This window comes from Vanessa tameamea, chromosome 11 (genome assembly GCF_037043105.1).
Source record: "Vanessa tameamea isolate UH-Manoa-2023 chromosome 11, ilVanTame1 primary haplotype, whole genome shotgun sequence".
Classification (NCBI taxonomy): domain Eukaryota; kingdom Metazoa; phylum Arthropoda; class Insecta; order Lepidoptera; family Nymphalidae; genus Vanessa; species Vanessa tameamea.
In genome coordinates, this window is record NC_087319.1 from 488,769 (window position 1) to 504,358 (window position 15,590).

At 32.5% G+C, this 15,590-nt stretch overlaps 1 protein-coding gene across 1 annotated transcript in view; it reads right to left on the minus strand.

Annotated features, from left to right (window-relative positions):
* The window catches only part of Tasp1 (Taspase 1), a 140,455-nt gene that overhangs the window by 26,358 nt on the left and 98,507 nt on the right, over positions 1-15,590 (minus strand). The window lies entirely within an intron of this gene.

The following is a 15,590-nucleotide window of genomic DNA, read 5'->3' on the forward strand; positions in this document are numbered from 1 at the left end:
AAGAGCCATTATCCATAACCTTTACATTTGGTAATCAGAACAGACACAATAATCCGATGTTAGTTGTTTTATATAACGTATGCTTTTTTTAAGTTGTTTATGTTAAGCTTACGCCATTTTAAAACAAATGAATGTATTATTGTTAAAGGACCTGCCAAATGGTAAAATGCAGTTGACACTTGTATCGAGAGTGTACTTTAGCCCTTTTAGTACCAGATCATACAATTCTATTATTTAACAACAATATTTGTGTCTGTGTGGATTCATTATATAAAACTGAGACGATTTAGAAATTTCCCAATGGTTTGAGCACGCAGATCGTAATCAACGGTAACGGGTTTAAATCAATCATCATTTAAATTATTACGTGCTGAATTTATGTTTATGATTAATTTCTATGTATATCCAACCCGCAGTGGACCAGCACGGTGGAATAAACGCCTTTCATAAATAGAACAGGCCGGCGACGTAACTAGTGTTTCCGGGCCAAAATGATAAAAAAATCTTATATGTATTATATTTGCCTATTACGAAAGCGAAGGATAGGCGAGTGTTAGTCGAGAAGTCGCCTATTCGGCAGTAGACACCTGAAAGTTTTTATTATAAGTGAGTATATTTTAAACTAAATATTTTTTTTTTAACAGATATAATCATATTCCTCGTGGTCGTCGTAAAATATTACATTGTTTAAATCGCATTTGCGGAAATTAAGCAAACTTTTTGCTTGTGATTTTTTGAGCATGTATGAGGAGTGCCCTCGATAATAGTTTTGAACTAAAGAAACGCTTGCGGCTCGCTGGATTCCCTTGGATCAGGGCAATATGCGACGGCATTGGTGAGCAGCTTTGCTCAGCCATGTTAAATTTACAGGCTATTACTCAAACTATCTTATTCTTCCTCTATTAATATATTTGTTTTTTTTTTTTTTAAATTCATTCGTGTTCGAGAGTCATAATGTATTCTTAGCAATTACAATATTATGAGTTTGCGTGATAGTTCAATCCAATAAGCTACGTAAATAAATTACAGGCCATTCTCACGCGTGCTTTTCGAATTGTTTTTATAAAAATAAGCTTACAATTAAATCATACGACAACATTCACGAAATGAAGTATTATTGCGTGTGAATATTTTATTGAGGACATACTGACCTGTAATGGCTTGGAGTAAGTATGGCAATGTATGAAAATATTATCATTATTGATTTTATAGTGATATAAAAACTGCCTACGTCTAATTATTTTTTTATTCATATAAATTTTTACGAGTACTTTGTATCGCGTCGGCGCTACGAAATGTGGATCCAACCAAGAATTGGCAAGAAAATTAGTCAAATAAGTAATAAATGCACACAATTAAGAAAAAATAGATCCAGCAGATGTTAATTTCAGTTTTTTCTGAGATATAAGAATTTTTTTATTTAAAAATCATTGAATTGTAAACACTTGTTAAGTATGTTTCTGTTTAATGCAAATTATTTAAAATGATCATGTTTATTGACGCTATTTTTATTCATGAAGCACTTTGAAGTCATCGTGTTGATATTCCGTATTATAAAAGCCTGCGTATTTACCAAAATTTATCATCAAACTCATCGGAGACGTCAATCATATACAATCTATTTAAGTTAATCTATATTCGTCCAAATATAATGTCCATTGTTCATGTTCTCTAGCAAATGTCTTACTTATGTAGCAAATATCTTTCAAAATAACAATACGCTAAGTTTGTCTACGTTCATACGGCATTATTTAGTAGGTACCTATCGTATTCAGGGACAGATTAACATAAAGGAAATGTCAGAGGCCCCACGTCCCTCAAGGGATTCACGTCCCAAAAGAAAAAAAAGATAAATGTAATGTTTACAAAGACCATAATAGTTTATTATTTAATACCTAAATCAAGGTATTTTATTACTAAGTTTGAATAAAAAAAGGTTTGGTTTTAGTAAATAGCTATTTTAAAAATAAACTTTACACTAAAGGCTATGTACACACTAACACCTACAGTGTGTTCTATCGCCCTCGGGAACTGGTTAAAAATTTTGTTGCAAGATTGAAATGAACTTGTACATAATCGTTGTTATTGATTAGGATGTGAGACAAGATATCCCAGTGGACAATAGTCCTAACCAAAATAAGCTGGTCCAGGCAAGCACAAATTTGTGCTTATAATTGAGCTCTTCAGCAGAGCCGTCCTAAGCTATGCTGGGACCCTTGGGCACCCATGAATTTGGGGCCCTTTTGGTAGATATTTACTGCCAAGTAGAAATAATTTGCTTATAGCCAGCCTTAAGTGTAGTTCCAAATAAACGGTGCGGTAATTTTCGTAAATTCGTAGGAATCTCATTGGTTGTACAATCTCATGGCTATATTATATCAATTTTTATCATGAAGAGCACGTCTAAAGCTTTCAACATTTTAATATCGACTATCATCACTAGCCTTTTGATAAATATGTTAGTTATTTCTTACAAATATGTCAATTTAGAAAATATACATAGCTGTCATCGTGAGCACAAACGTTTGAAACAAATTGTTCGTTCTTCGGGGCGCTCTCAGGATGAGGGCCCTGGGCACGTGCCCTGTGTGCCCTATAGCAAAGAAGGTAATGCTCATCAGTGAAAGAAGGCATCATAAATGGGTAACTAAAAGTGATTACTTACACTACTACTCATAGACATTGTCACAAATAGAAATATTAAGCAACCCTTACAACTTCGCTGCGCCACAAATCTTGGACACTAAGATATGTCCCTTGTGCCTATAGATCCTTTAAACATAAAAATACTAAGTATTGCTGGTGGAATATGAGACGATTGGGTGCTATCTAGTTACGTGTCGGTTGTATCTCTGATAACATGAGTATCAAGCTTTGGAATAAGCTCCTAAGCTCACAGCGGGCTCATTTACAGTCGGTTATTTCGCTACTACTTACCAATATCACAGAAAGAAAAGCTTACATAAGGACCCTTGCGTGACTTACCGCAGCCTCGTTTGTATAATACGTAGGTAGTTAATACTTTTTTAAATCGAAGTCTTAGATAATACCTCAGTACAAGTATTTAGCACAGATTTGTTCTTGTAAATGTTTTGACCGCAATATCGCATGCTTCGGCTAAAATCGACAATTCCAAAATAATTGTTGCGATAACCGACCCGCATGGCCGGAATGAGCTTTTTATTTCATTTTCTAGCAAACAAAGCAATATTCCGTTCGCGTGACGGAATCTCGTGTACATTTTATGATTACCCAACCATTTGCTCCGTTTTGTTATCGCTTTGCTGTGACTTATAACGATACTACTCAAATTTGATCACATACATCACGTAAGTCGAATAATTAAGGTATATATTTCATAAGTTGCATTATAGGGATAATATAATTGAATGTGTAGTGTAATCAATTTGTTTTATATAAAATTTTGTTTTGATTTATTATTAATCTTATTGAAAATATCAATTGAATATATATAGCTCTATTAAGGGAAAAGTTATTAACGTCTTTTATAATATAAATAACTACCTTTTTTTCGGGAAATTTGTATTACAGTGTTATATGTTCTATTCTCGGTATTTTATTTAAAAACAGTACATGAATTTAACACGCGATTCTATCGTTCTGTTCACACGCACGCTATGGAGTCATGTACTTTATATATCTTCAACAAAGATGTTAGTTTAACAATTTTACATTAACAGCATGTAAATTTCCCACCGCTGGGCTAAGGCCTCCTCACCCTTTGAGGAGAAGGTTTGGAGCATATTCTACCACTACACATGTGTCAGAATTTCGTTTCAGAAATTAGACACATGCAGGTTTCCTCACGATGTTTTCCTTCACCGAGCACGAGATGAATTATAAACACAAATTAAGCACATGAAAATTCAATGCCTGGGTTTGAACCCGAAATCATCGGTTAAGATGCACGCGTTCTAACCACTGTGCCATCTCGGCTCATAGGTTCGGTTAGTTTAACTCTAGTGCCTAACTTGTTCGGCTGCAGAATATGAGGTTCAAATCCTAATAAGGACAATACAATAAGTGTCTTTGGGTCAATCAAGAAATTCTAAGCTAGTAAAGTTAGGAACTTAGAAGTCACAATGTCGTGCTACCAAACTTATACTTGTACTTGGAACATTACATAAACAATACACAAACACTTTAACTGGAATTGTTGAATAAATTGTATTGAGACGTTTGACAAAATTTAGACACACAAGTGAAATCAGCATTGCGATTCTGTAAGCAATCACTTCGTATCTCACTCGTGAAATATTGATGATTGATTTATACAAATGACTTACAGACGCTATATTAATACGTAAGTACGTATGCACTATAAATTTTATTATTATTATAGTCAATTTTGCATATTCTGACATTTCACGCTCGTGTTCTGCTTTGAGTTACGAGTTTCTTGTTACAGAATAACCGAACAGTTTTCAAAATAGTCCTGCGACATCCTTTCTGCTACCTTGGCCCTTGTAATATTTAAATACTTCCCGCGAGTATTACTTTAATCCTATAGTTATAGGTACATATATAGACTCATATCACGGTACTGACGTACGCCAGCGCAACAAAAAAAGAAAAAACTGCAAATGAATAACAAAAAAGTAAAACCTAACCTAACCTATAGTGGAGCATTTTTTTTTGCCGCGGTGGCGTTAATATGTGAGTACCCATATCACGTTTATCTTTATACGTTTTCATAAGATACTTAGAATTCCAATTGTCTGCATGAAAGTCCTGTTATTTCCCACAATTTTCTTCCGACTTTTTAATTAGTCTCGTTTCATTGCTCAAATCGGATTTGCATTCTCGCCCGCGGTTCCTGAGGACAGCCTAATTGTCTTCGTCGAAAAAATTAATTCAGGTTTTCTTAAGCCTTAATAAGTTAAGGGTGTCAGTTTTAATTTTAAGTTTCTGCAATTAGCATAATTAATCTTAGCTAATGACCTATATTTTTTAGCTTAAGTCTCTAAGGAAATAATAACATTTTTAGGTAAGTTTATTTATACGCTTAAGCAAATATGCCAAGCATCTTAAAATATTTTCGATTTGAAAATCACAATCAAACATATTCCTTATCTGAATAAGACTCTTACAAGCTCAATTAAATTAAACCGAAAAGCTACTAAAAAACAGTTTGGTACTAGATTCTGCTGAGAAGGACCGTCAGTAAATTAGTTATTGTTTTTCACAAATAAAACACATTATACAGGGTTATTGGTAATTCGACGTATTCCCGTGAGGAGGTGATAGGGGTGATTATTTGAGATAATTTTAACCTCCATATGCATCATGCAAAAGTGAACCAGTTTTGAGTTATCGCGTTTTTTAGGTATTTTCAAAATAAGTCCAAAATGCAACTTCAAAAATTTATTTAAAAAAAGTATCAATTAAAATCTATTTTTTTCTTCTGATTTATAAAAACGATTAAACATTGGATATTTTTCAATATTTGAACAATAATTATCATCCAAATTTAAAAATGCGAGACGGAAATCGATATTATTTCAATATTTTTTTTATTTTTTTCACTCAGATATGCCTGAAAAACAAAAAAGTCATTATGAAACTTGTTATGTCATGTCTCGGCCCTAAAAATAGGTATATATATTTTAAAGTTCTTGAACACCATGTCTGTGTGATCTTTTCCTAGTAACTTTTATATAGCACACGAAAGTTTCAATAACGTTTAAATATTAATATGGTAGTCGAATAGAAGGGTATTAAATTAAACTTTAAAAATATTAATTTTGGATGACCTGGTCTATTCGAGTCAGTAATAGATTTCTTCCGACCCGAGTCACGTCCCGCCTTCACATATGCAGCGGCTACCTCTACTTTAAACACGATAAGAATTTGAGATTTTATGTAGAGTGAAGGATTTGAAGAAATTGTTTATGGAAATTATTTTTCCTTTGCTATGTTATATAATATGTTATATATTTTATTTGGCAACATTTTTATTTCTTTATTTTGGCTTTTATTTGTGCCAAAAGTGTGTGGGCGGCACAGATCTTAATTTAATAATAAAAAAAATGTTGAGGAGGCCACAAAACATAGAATACCTATATATATTTTTATAATAAGTTATATTTTAAGGTTGATTGAATAAACAAAGTATAACAACTATTAATTTTTAAGCTCAATCAATGTCCAAAGCCTTCCTCTCACTTTCTTGCCATCACTCATCAGGTTTTGTAAAAAGGGACGAAAGTATGTAACAGGAAGCTGGAAAAACGCGCGCTATTTGATTTCGATTGGCCGGCAGATGATATTATTTATTACTAAGGTGAGATGACATATGTATGTTACAGCATCATACGCGCTTATAAGGCTCGTCCGGTTTTTTATCAACATCATCAAAATATTCGATGATCTCGTATTAATAGTATAAGATTCAACCGTATTAACCCGTTCATCGCCAGCCTTAGCCTTAAGCCTTATCGACGTGGCACCTGAATAATGTGTCACGTGAATAGTGGATAACTTGTTCTGAATTAGTTATCCTATATTTATTTAATATATAATACTGATTAAATCCGTAAAATTATAGGAGGAATATAATTGAATGCAAAACAACAGTTATTTAATACGTAAGTATACGAGTAAGTACTGCCGAATCGGTCGATACTGCTGGATTAAAGGCTACTGATGAATAATTATGTCCATCCGCTCCAGATTAAACCGCTTTCTCTTCGTTTAATTGATATGAATCTGTAAATGATTTGTTGTATCAATACCGCGTCACAGATAATTTAGTCAAACGCCAAAGTTACTAGATATGTTTAATCTGTAGGATGTATGTAAACCTTGTTAAAAAAATACTGTATAATATTAGTTTATCTATTATAATAGTTATTAAATAATATATTTGTAATAAAAATATTTTGCCGAGGTATTTTTTATATTTCTATCCACAACACGTAAGTTTGTGCATTGGACGTCTTTTTTCTAAATTATGAAAAAAATAAATAACTCAATCTACGAAAGCACATGCATGCCATTTTATTAAAAAATAATTATCTATATTATTACTTGTATCGTCGAAATGCTTATATGTATAATGCGTACATTCGATTTTGGAGAAAAGTAATAGCTTCATGCGAATGAAATATTCTGTTCGGGTCAATTCCTTCATGTTTATTTAACAAAGAAAAAAAGGTTTAGGATAGGGATTTTTTAGGAGCCGTAAATTAAATTTATCTATAATGATTTCCAATTTTTGGCACAACCACTTGAAATCATGTGATAAATGGTGCAATTCATTCGCTCAATAAAGTCTGCGGCTTGGCCTGCGGTCTCGCTATTGTCGCCTTAATTACCTGCAGAACTCGTTCAAAGGTTTTTTTACATATTAAATTATGTATAAAAATCTGTGGCACTGCATACATTATAATTTTGAACAGCCTTTTAGGTCTATTGGCTAATTCAAAACGTATCAGTTTCCGAGGTCTTTGAAGCATATTCCGAGCCTGGACAAAAAAAATAATGACATATTTTGTTTGGCAAGATTCTTAGTAGCAACTAGCAGTCCGAGGATTGGAAGTTTTTGAATATAGAAGTATAACACTTACTTATTCATTGTCAAATTAAAAACTACCATCGGTTTGGAAATGAAAATACTTCAGAAGAACCGGCGAAAGGAACTGTGTTTTCGGTCAGCTTGTAATTGCTATCAGATATTTAATATAACTATGACATTTGACGGCGTGTTTATGAAGAGTGTCTTGTTACTATATAGTACTATAGCGGAAAATTGTGTCTATGGTAGCAAGCCACCAAGTATTAGGTATATTATTAGAATACTAATTTTAATATGTCTGTTAATAATTTAGAAAATGATTAGTTTGTAATCTTTGTCAAATGCTCAGACATCTACAATAACCATGATGATTTTGTGTGAAAGCCAACATGCCTTTATATTCAATATAAATGTTCAATGTGAAAACACTTGTTTTTACGCACACAATGTGTACAGCAATGACATCCGCATGGTACACTTTTCGTCGATACTCTTGCAATGGATATTAAGATTGCTTAAGTTAGGTTTTTTTTATATTAACATTCTAGGCAGGCGATCAAATGGGTCCGCTATTTGGTGGTTACTTTTTCGCTTACGTCATCAATGTCACCCCTGGGTTCTTTCACCCTTTAACAACACGGAATAAAGCAACACAGAGCATTGAGGTTTGGCGATAGAATAATTTATGTTCGGTTACCAGAGCCAGCACCCTACCATCGAGTAACAGAACGGGTTTAAAACTGTGCCTTCATTTTTCTCACTGAAATTTCTTATAAGTGTAGAAGTTTGTAACACAATAAACATATAAAACCATTTTAGATTGCACGACCGACACTTTTAATGACAATTGGGATACGACAAAAGAAACTTGTGCTATATTTCATCCTGAAATGCTTAGAAGAATACAGCTGCGCAAACAAGTAAACTTCGTAATTGAAAGAAATATTAGTTAAATGATACGTGAGAAATGTTTTTACTTGGATGATTTTTTTTTAAAATAACGTGTGTATGATAAATTTAAAAAATATATGTACATGACATGTATAAATATTTAGCCTGTAATTAATTTGTCAATGTAGCCCTTAATGCCTTATATTATGTTTTAATTTTAATTTTGTTTCTTTTATTGATGTATTTAATCTTATTCATAATCGTATAAGCTTTCCGTTAGTATACGTTTATTGATCTCATTACTGTATAATGTTACCTATTTGATTTTATGTATGTTAGTCTTTGATTAATTTTAATAATTGGTTTTTGCTCAGCAGTGAGAAATCTTGGATGTCGAAAATATTAATTTATTGTTGCGCTTTTTTAATAAGATTTTTTATTTATATTACTTATAATATAGAACTCGTTCTTTTGCATTTTGTTTATTATTTAAATATAAGATATGTAACGACAAAAGTCAACTTTAAAATATAACATAGCATTAAGAATAAGGGTGGTTGATGTACTGTATCATTTTACAATGCTCTTAAAATAATCACCCAGGGATGGCGCGCGGGTCGTGTTTCAAATAACAGTACGACAACACTTTATAATATACATTTTAAATTCAAAAGAAACTCCTTATCGAATTAAATTTAAAGAGAAATATTCTCACAATGTGTGATTAACATTGCATTTTAGAACATTAACTTTAAAAACAACCAGAAAAATACAAACTGTTCAAATTATAAAATGTATACGTATGAACATTTAATAATTCAAAATACACGTGAGATGAATTAAAGCATTCAGCCAAATAAGAAAAAAAAAAACGTATTTTGATAACACGCAATACACGCTATAACCTTAAAATATTCGTATTGGACACATCTGAGGAGACGAGTTGTAACAGAAAGAGGTCACTAAACGCACGTGAAACGAGGCGACACGAGAGTCGAGTTGAATCAGACGCGCTCTTGGTCTACGCGTTGATTTCCCCGCAGACTGTCAATTGCGAGTTGAAACATCACTATGCTTTCTACTTGATTAAATATATATTTTTAATTAACCTCCATTCATAGTAATTTACGGTGAGTGCTTCTTTATTAGCAGTTACTTGCTTCATGTTTCAATATGAATATTAAGTTTATACTACGAAACGACTGAATTTAAAACCTATAAAAATATTTTTTGGTCAGAGTTATGAACGCATTTTTTATGGAGCACGAGTATTCTGTAAGGTTTAGACTACGAATTCGATTTAGAACTCGATCGTGAAAAAGATATCCCTAACTTTGCCCATAGAAGTTCCCATCGTATAAATCATACTGTCAAGGGATGCCTGGCAGATGTGGAATGGTTATTAAATTTTTTTTAATGACAGATAACCTATAAATAAATAAGGAGTGAAATAAATACTTTTCTTTTTATTATAATGATATATATAATATACATTTATCAACGTGTTAATATTACGTACCTATCATTTTTTTTTTCTAAAAAACGATCTTTTTCGCATACGCGAACAGGCCGCCCTGGTTGAGATTACAAAATAATATATATTAAACTTAAAACTGTCTTAATTAATCAGAGGTCTATTAATTTGGACGACAATTTTGCGAGAATTGACATCAGATCTGCCAGAATGACATTGCATTGTCCTAAAGAACTTAAATCTAAGCACACAATCTAAACAGACTTTAAATATAAATTAAAATTTGTTCTAACTGATTCGTTCTGAGCACATTCCATCAATATGTGCAAGCGATCATCAATTATGTATCTTATATTATATGTAAAGCAGCGAAGTATATAAGGTATAGATGACATAAGGGGGTGTCATTCCGCTTGCCGTCACGGCATACGAATGAACTTACCCCACAGCCGCTACTAGATATTTAACATCAAGAACGGATACAAGATACCTCTTAAACTTATTTATAGTATTCTCTGAACGTTGACTGTATATTCGGTTACGAAATAAAAAGTTCCGTTACAAGTGCGCTTACGCGGTAAGTGCCTAACACGGTAACAGAGGTTAGCTGCGAGCTAATTTCGTTACGATGTAGATAGAGCACGATGCCATTTACTTCAGACGCTTTTCGTTTTGCCACCTTTATAATTTTTGTTGAAACGTGCTTGCAAAATATATATATATATATATTTATTTTTAATGTCATCGCGTGGTGTGTTTTTTTATCTCAGAATAAAGATAAAGCTGAAAAAAGTTTTATGAAAATGTTGAGCAAAGCTAAGTACGCAGTGCGGCAAGTAGTGCGTCGTACACGGTTTTGTACTTTTCTTCTACGATTGATATAATTGTCAAAAATTGTTAAAGGTAGCCGACTTACTTGAAGCTTAGTTTCCACAGGCTGTAAACCTACGAAAGCACCTTATCACGCGGGCGGAGCCGGGAGCGAAAACTAGTAGGATATATGGGAAGATAAGTACGTATAAAGTATAACCATTTATACAATAAATTGAAGTTTGAAAGAACTTGGTTGAATCTGCATTGTTTTCAAAGAACAATAGTAAAATTTTACAACAAAATGTTGAATAAAAATAATGCCACGATTGCCTCCTCCTCCAAATGTAGTTAAATAAAAAAGTAACAATTTAATTAATAAAAACTTTTATGACAAAATAATTGGCGACATAAAAGATACTTCGTAAAAAAATGATATCATAATTCAAATATATTTTTGTGAGCTAGGTTGTCTCTACACAATATGATTTTTTCGTCGCTATTTGAGCCGAAGCTCTCAATCATCCAGCGCCAGATTTTTACACTGATTGATTGATTCCACTTTAATTTTACTAACGTTCAAAATGCTTCCAAGATTGATTGGGCCCGTTTCCTGGTGCGAGTTATTTATTCGTATTTTTCATCTAATTTACTTAACACAGGGTTGATTTTACTTGACCAACATTAGTTGCTTAACAAAAATCTCAAAAGAGATATCAAACTTTACTTGGCTGTTGTCGCTTCGATTTGATTGAAAGGTTCAGACGAGTCAGACAGGAGATTTTGGACTATCAATAAACCAGTATTACGTTTGTATATAAAAGTTAAAAAAATATATATAAATCATATCAACCTCTCTGAGTTTCTTTCGCCAGTTTCGAGGAAATTATTTCCGAAACTCTATATGTATAATTAGAAATGGTATTAAAATAATTAACTCGAGTTTTAGTAAGAGAATACTTGCATTAGGGCCGCACTTGAAAATATCTTAATGCTCTATAATGCTTATAATTCGTATATTAGTTAAAATGAACATGAGTTACCTATATTCCATTTCATTGTATGGCCGTTCTGTTTGTCTACGATGCTCTGGAGTCTCGTAACAGCCGGGTATTGTGAAAGCGTAATTAATTGTTATCGAAACCTGCAAACACGTAGCCGCACTATACTCGATTTACTTACTTTGGTATATATATATATATATTTTACTTTTTACAAATACATTAAGTATAGTTCAGTGGATAATATATCTACAAAGGAGTTCAAATTCGGATAAGGATAATTGAACTATAATTCGATATGTGTTTTTAATTCGTCCCGTGTCCGGCGGTAAAACGTCATGAGAAAGTATGCATATTATTTTGACTGGAATATAGTTACATGAATAAGAATTAAAGGCCTGCAACGCACCTGTAAATCCCTAGGTATATGTATATAGATATAAATATTTGCCTTTTCCACCTACCCTTTACAGATACACCGCTAGGCCATCTCGGCTCATTGTCAGTAGTAGCCCGGAGTTTGGATGTTGACACTGCTCTATGGCCGAAGACTGTCGAATCGTATTTGCTATTCTATTGGATTATGGGAGTGATAATATGTTCAGTCTAGTCTCTCTTGAATTCTCACGAAAGACATGTAACTGGATTATCTGACATTGGAATCAACGACTAAGTATTCTGTTCTCTACTGAATAAGTCCGGCTGTGATTATTACAGGTTTCAATCGATATGATGATATTTTCTTTACCTGTTTAAGACATGTGGCCATTTCCAGTGGTGATTAGATAATGTACGTAGGCATTATAGTACGCAAACACGGGTGTATATATGTATATCACCCTCATAATCTGATGGGCTGGAGAATTTCGATACGGCTGGAGAGATATCAGGTGCAGGATCTGATTTCAAGTGGATTTCAAAGCATAGGAGTGTATGCAGTGCCAATTCGAAAGCTGTACTAGTGAGATATTTAAAAAAAATTAACAAAAAAAAAACAAATAGTACTCTGACAAATATTGTAAATAAAATTCGAGACCATTGTGTCATCCCACATTTTAAAATATACCATAGACAGTACATTTTTATCAAATTTATATTTTATTACGTATTATTTACGCTAAGGAAATACAATCGACTTGATTTCCTTCTTGCTTCCTTCTATTCTAGAAGTCAATATAAAAAATAATAACTTTCTATTTTACCGACCGGGGATTTGAACTCAGCACTCCGGATTATAAGTTAGAGTCATGAAGCAGTGAAATTACTATTACAGATAAGAAATAAATATATAAATGGATATATTATACTGTTAAATCAATAAACAGTCGTAAAGAAATACACCACCTTGCCATATATAATATTTATATATAGTTGGTTGGCGAGCAAGCTCTCAAACATATATTTTTTAAATCCATGCTACATAGAGTCTTAGACTAAGTAACTATTTGTTAAATGTGTTACTTATATCATAATTCGAGCACTAAGTTTGTTCAACATGTTTTCGCGTTTGAAATAGACATGCGAGTTTGTAAGCAGTTTCTGCGAAGCTTAGTACAACTTTAAGAGACGACAAACATAACATCATATAACATTTACTACATTAAAACTATAATGATGAGCTGTCGAACTAACTTTCGACTACTTGCGACTGCTTCGGCTTTGTATTGAATTTCTAAGCTGGCAATCCTCTTTATGAGATATTTCTTTTAATTATTATCAGTATAGTATTTGTGTTTTTTATCTATAAACTATTCTGACAAAATAAAATAAAATCTTGAAAAAACACTTTTGGTCGTAATTTTACAAGATAAAATAAACAGAAAACTATCACCGGTTCTATAAAGATTCTACTGTGAAGAATCAGTAAGCAACTCAGTAGGGACACGTTTTTTTAAAAGTAATTATTATATAACTATTTTCAGAATTCTGTACATGATTACTATGGATTAGAATAATTATAAATTATAAATTAACATCAGCTTTAAATGTTGGTAAATTTAATGTATTATATGTTCATAGCTTAACAAATAATATTGTATAGAAGTGCGTTAATGTCGCATTGAAAGAAAATTATTGTAATGTTTCCTTTTATCGTATTTGAGCAAACTTTTGCGAAATAGAAAAATATTTAATAAGTTACAATGAAAGCCATTAGATGAAAACCCGGTTTCGCACGGGTAAAATAAAAAAGCTAAACAAATATATGTATAGACATACTAACTAACATTGGGATACACGTTTTGAACGCACCCATAAACGTCAAACATTGTACTGTCATATAACTGAATTTCATTGAAATATCTCGATCAATCGAATTTTGCGTATATACATATGTTATCAACTAATTGTGGATAAATTTCGATCTGGTCTGTCGTAGACCTGCACGAAACTATCAATATAGATGTTATGACTTTATCATAAATAAATCGACATAATTCCACTTTTAGGTAATCAATTTCTCTAATCAGTTAATTACGATAATACAATTTGTATTGTAACACAAGCTGAATTATTATTTGTGTTGCTTAAGGTCCCGATTGCGATAGACTGAGGCAAAGCGATCATTTTTGTTGCAAATAATTGTTATTTAATTTATCTTAAATGTATATTTTTAATATTTCCGGGGATTCTTAGTAAATATGTCATGAAATAGATTTTGTTAATATCAAATGCGCTTTACCTATTCAAGAGACAATTGTCTGGCATGCCAGACGTCGTTGACGCACTACGCTCGGAGCTTACACACGCAAAAATTGTAATAATACACTATGACACAGTATCATTTTTAGTTTGGATTTCGTAGCGAAATTTTATTGTTTAATTATGATGAAGGAATACGAAAAATATGCTATTGAATCTTTGTAAAAAACATCTTATCTGTACTTAGTCTGTAATTCCGCCTATCTGTTACTCTTTGACGGCCAAACCAAGGAACCAAAATTTATGAAATTTGCTAAAAAGCAAGCTTTGACCTAAGCTACTTTCGTATATATAAAACCGTACGACAACACCCTGAAGCGCAGCGAAGCCGCGGGCTACAACTAGTGTATTTATATGAAAATGATATCTCTCTCATGTTCATAAAATATACATCTATTTCATGCGTTCAACATAATTATTATAACATAACTTTGACATATAACTTCATATATTTTTTAGAGGCTTTCGGTTCATTCTTATACCGCGATTTGATCTTATAGTTTTAATATTATTTATAATTGTAAGTATATCAATGAATATCAATGACTATATATTTATATATTATTATAATCTTTGAAATATAATATCAATATAACAAATGAAAGGCTACGAGTGAACGAGCTCTCGGTCTACATTGAAGGTTCTATTTGAGGAACGACAGGCTCCACGATGGCGGCGTCCAGTAACGATTCACGACAGGTTAAATGTACTGAGTGCAGTGCCAGCGCTATGCACTTTAGTCGCTGAATTTTTAATGGCGGGGGTTATTCCGGCGCGAAGTGCCTAATTAGCTTTTGTTAATCAGCCATTCGTTGTGTGCCTTACTCAACATCCTATAGACGGCGGTGTAGGTATTCTTGTTACTTAGAAATTGTGGCCACTTTGAACACGGTTATTAATAACTATGGTATGATACTTTGAGGCTAATTATCATAGTGCTCTTTTACTAACAAATAGCATTACTTTCAAGGTGAAGGATTAATTCCTTTTTAAAGATACTGGTTGGAATTTATTCTGCCGTGCTGCTTCAATGTGGTTTGGTGGATACATATGTAACCCAATTTTATTTGATCTAATTATGTTGATTTCCTCACAATGTTATGAATCGGCGACCTAAATATTTGAATGCTATTTAATAATAAACTATTATATACATTCTGTATGAGTAAGAAATATA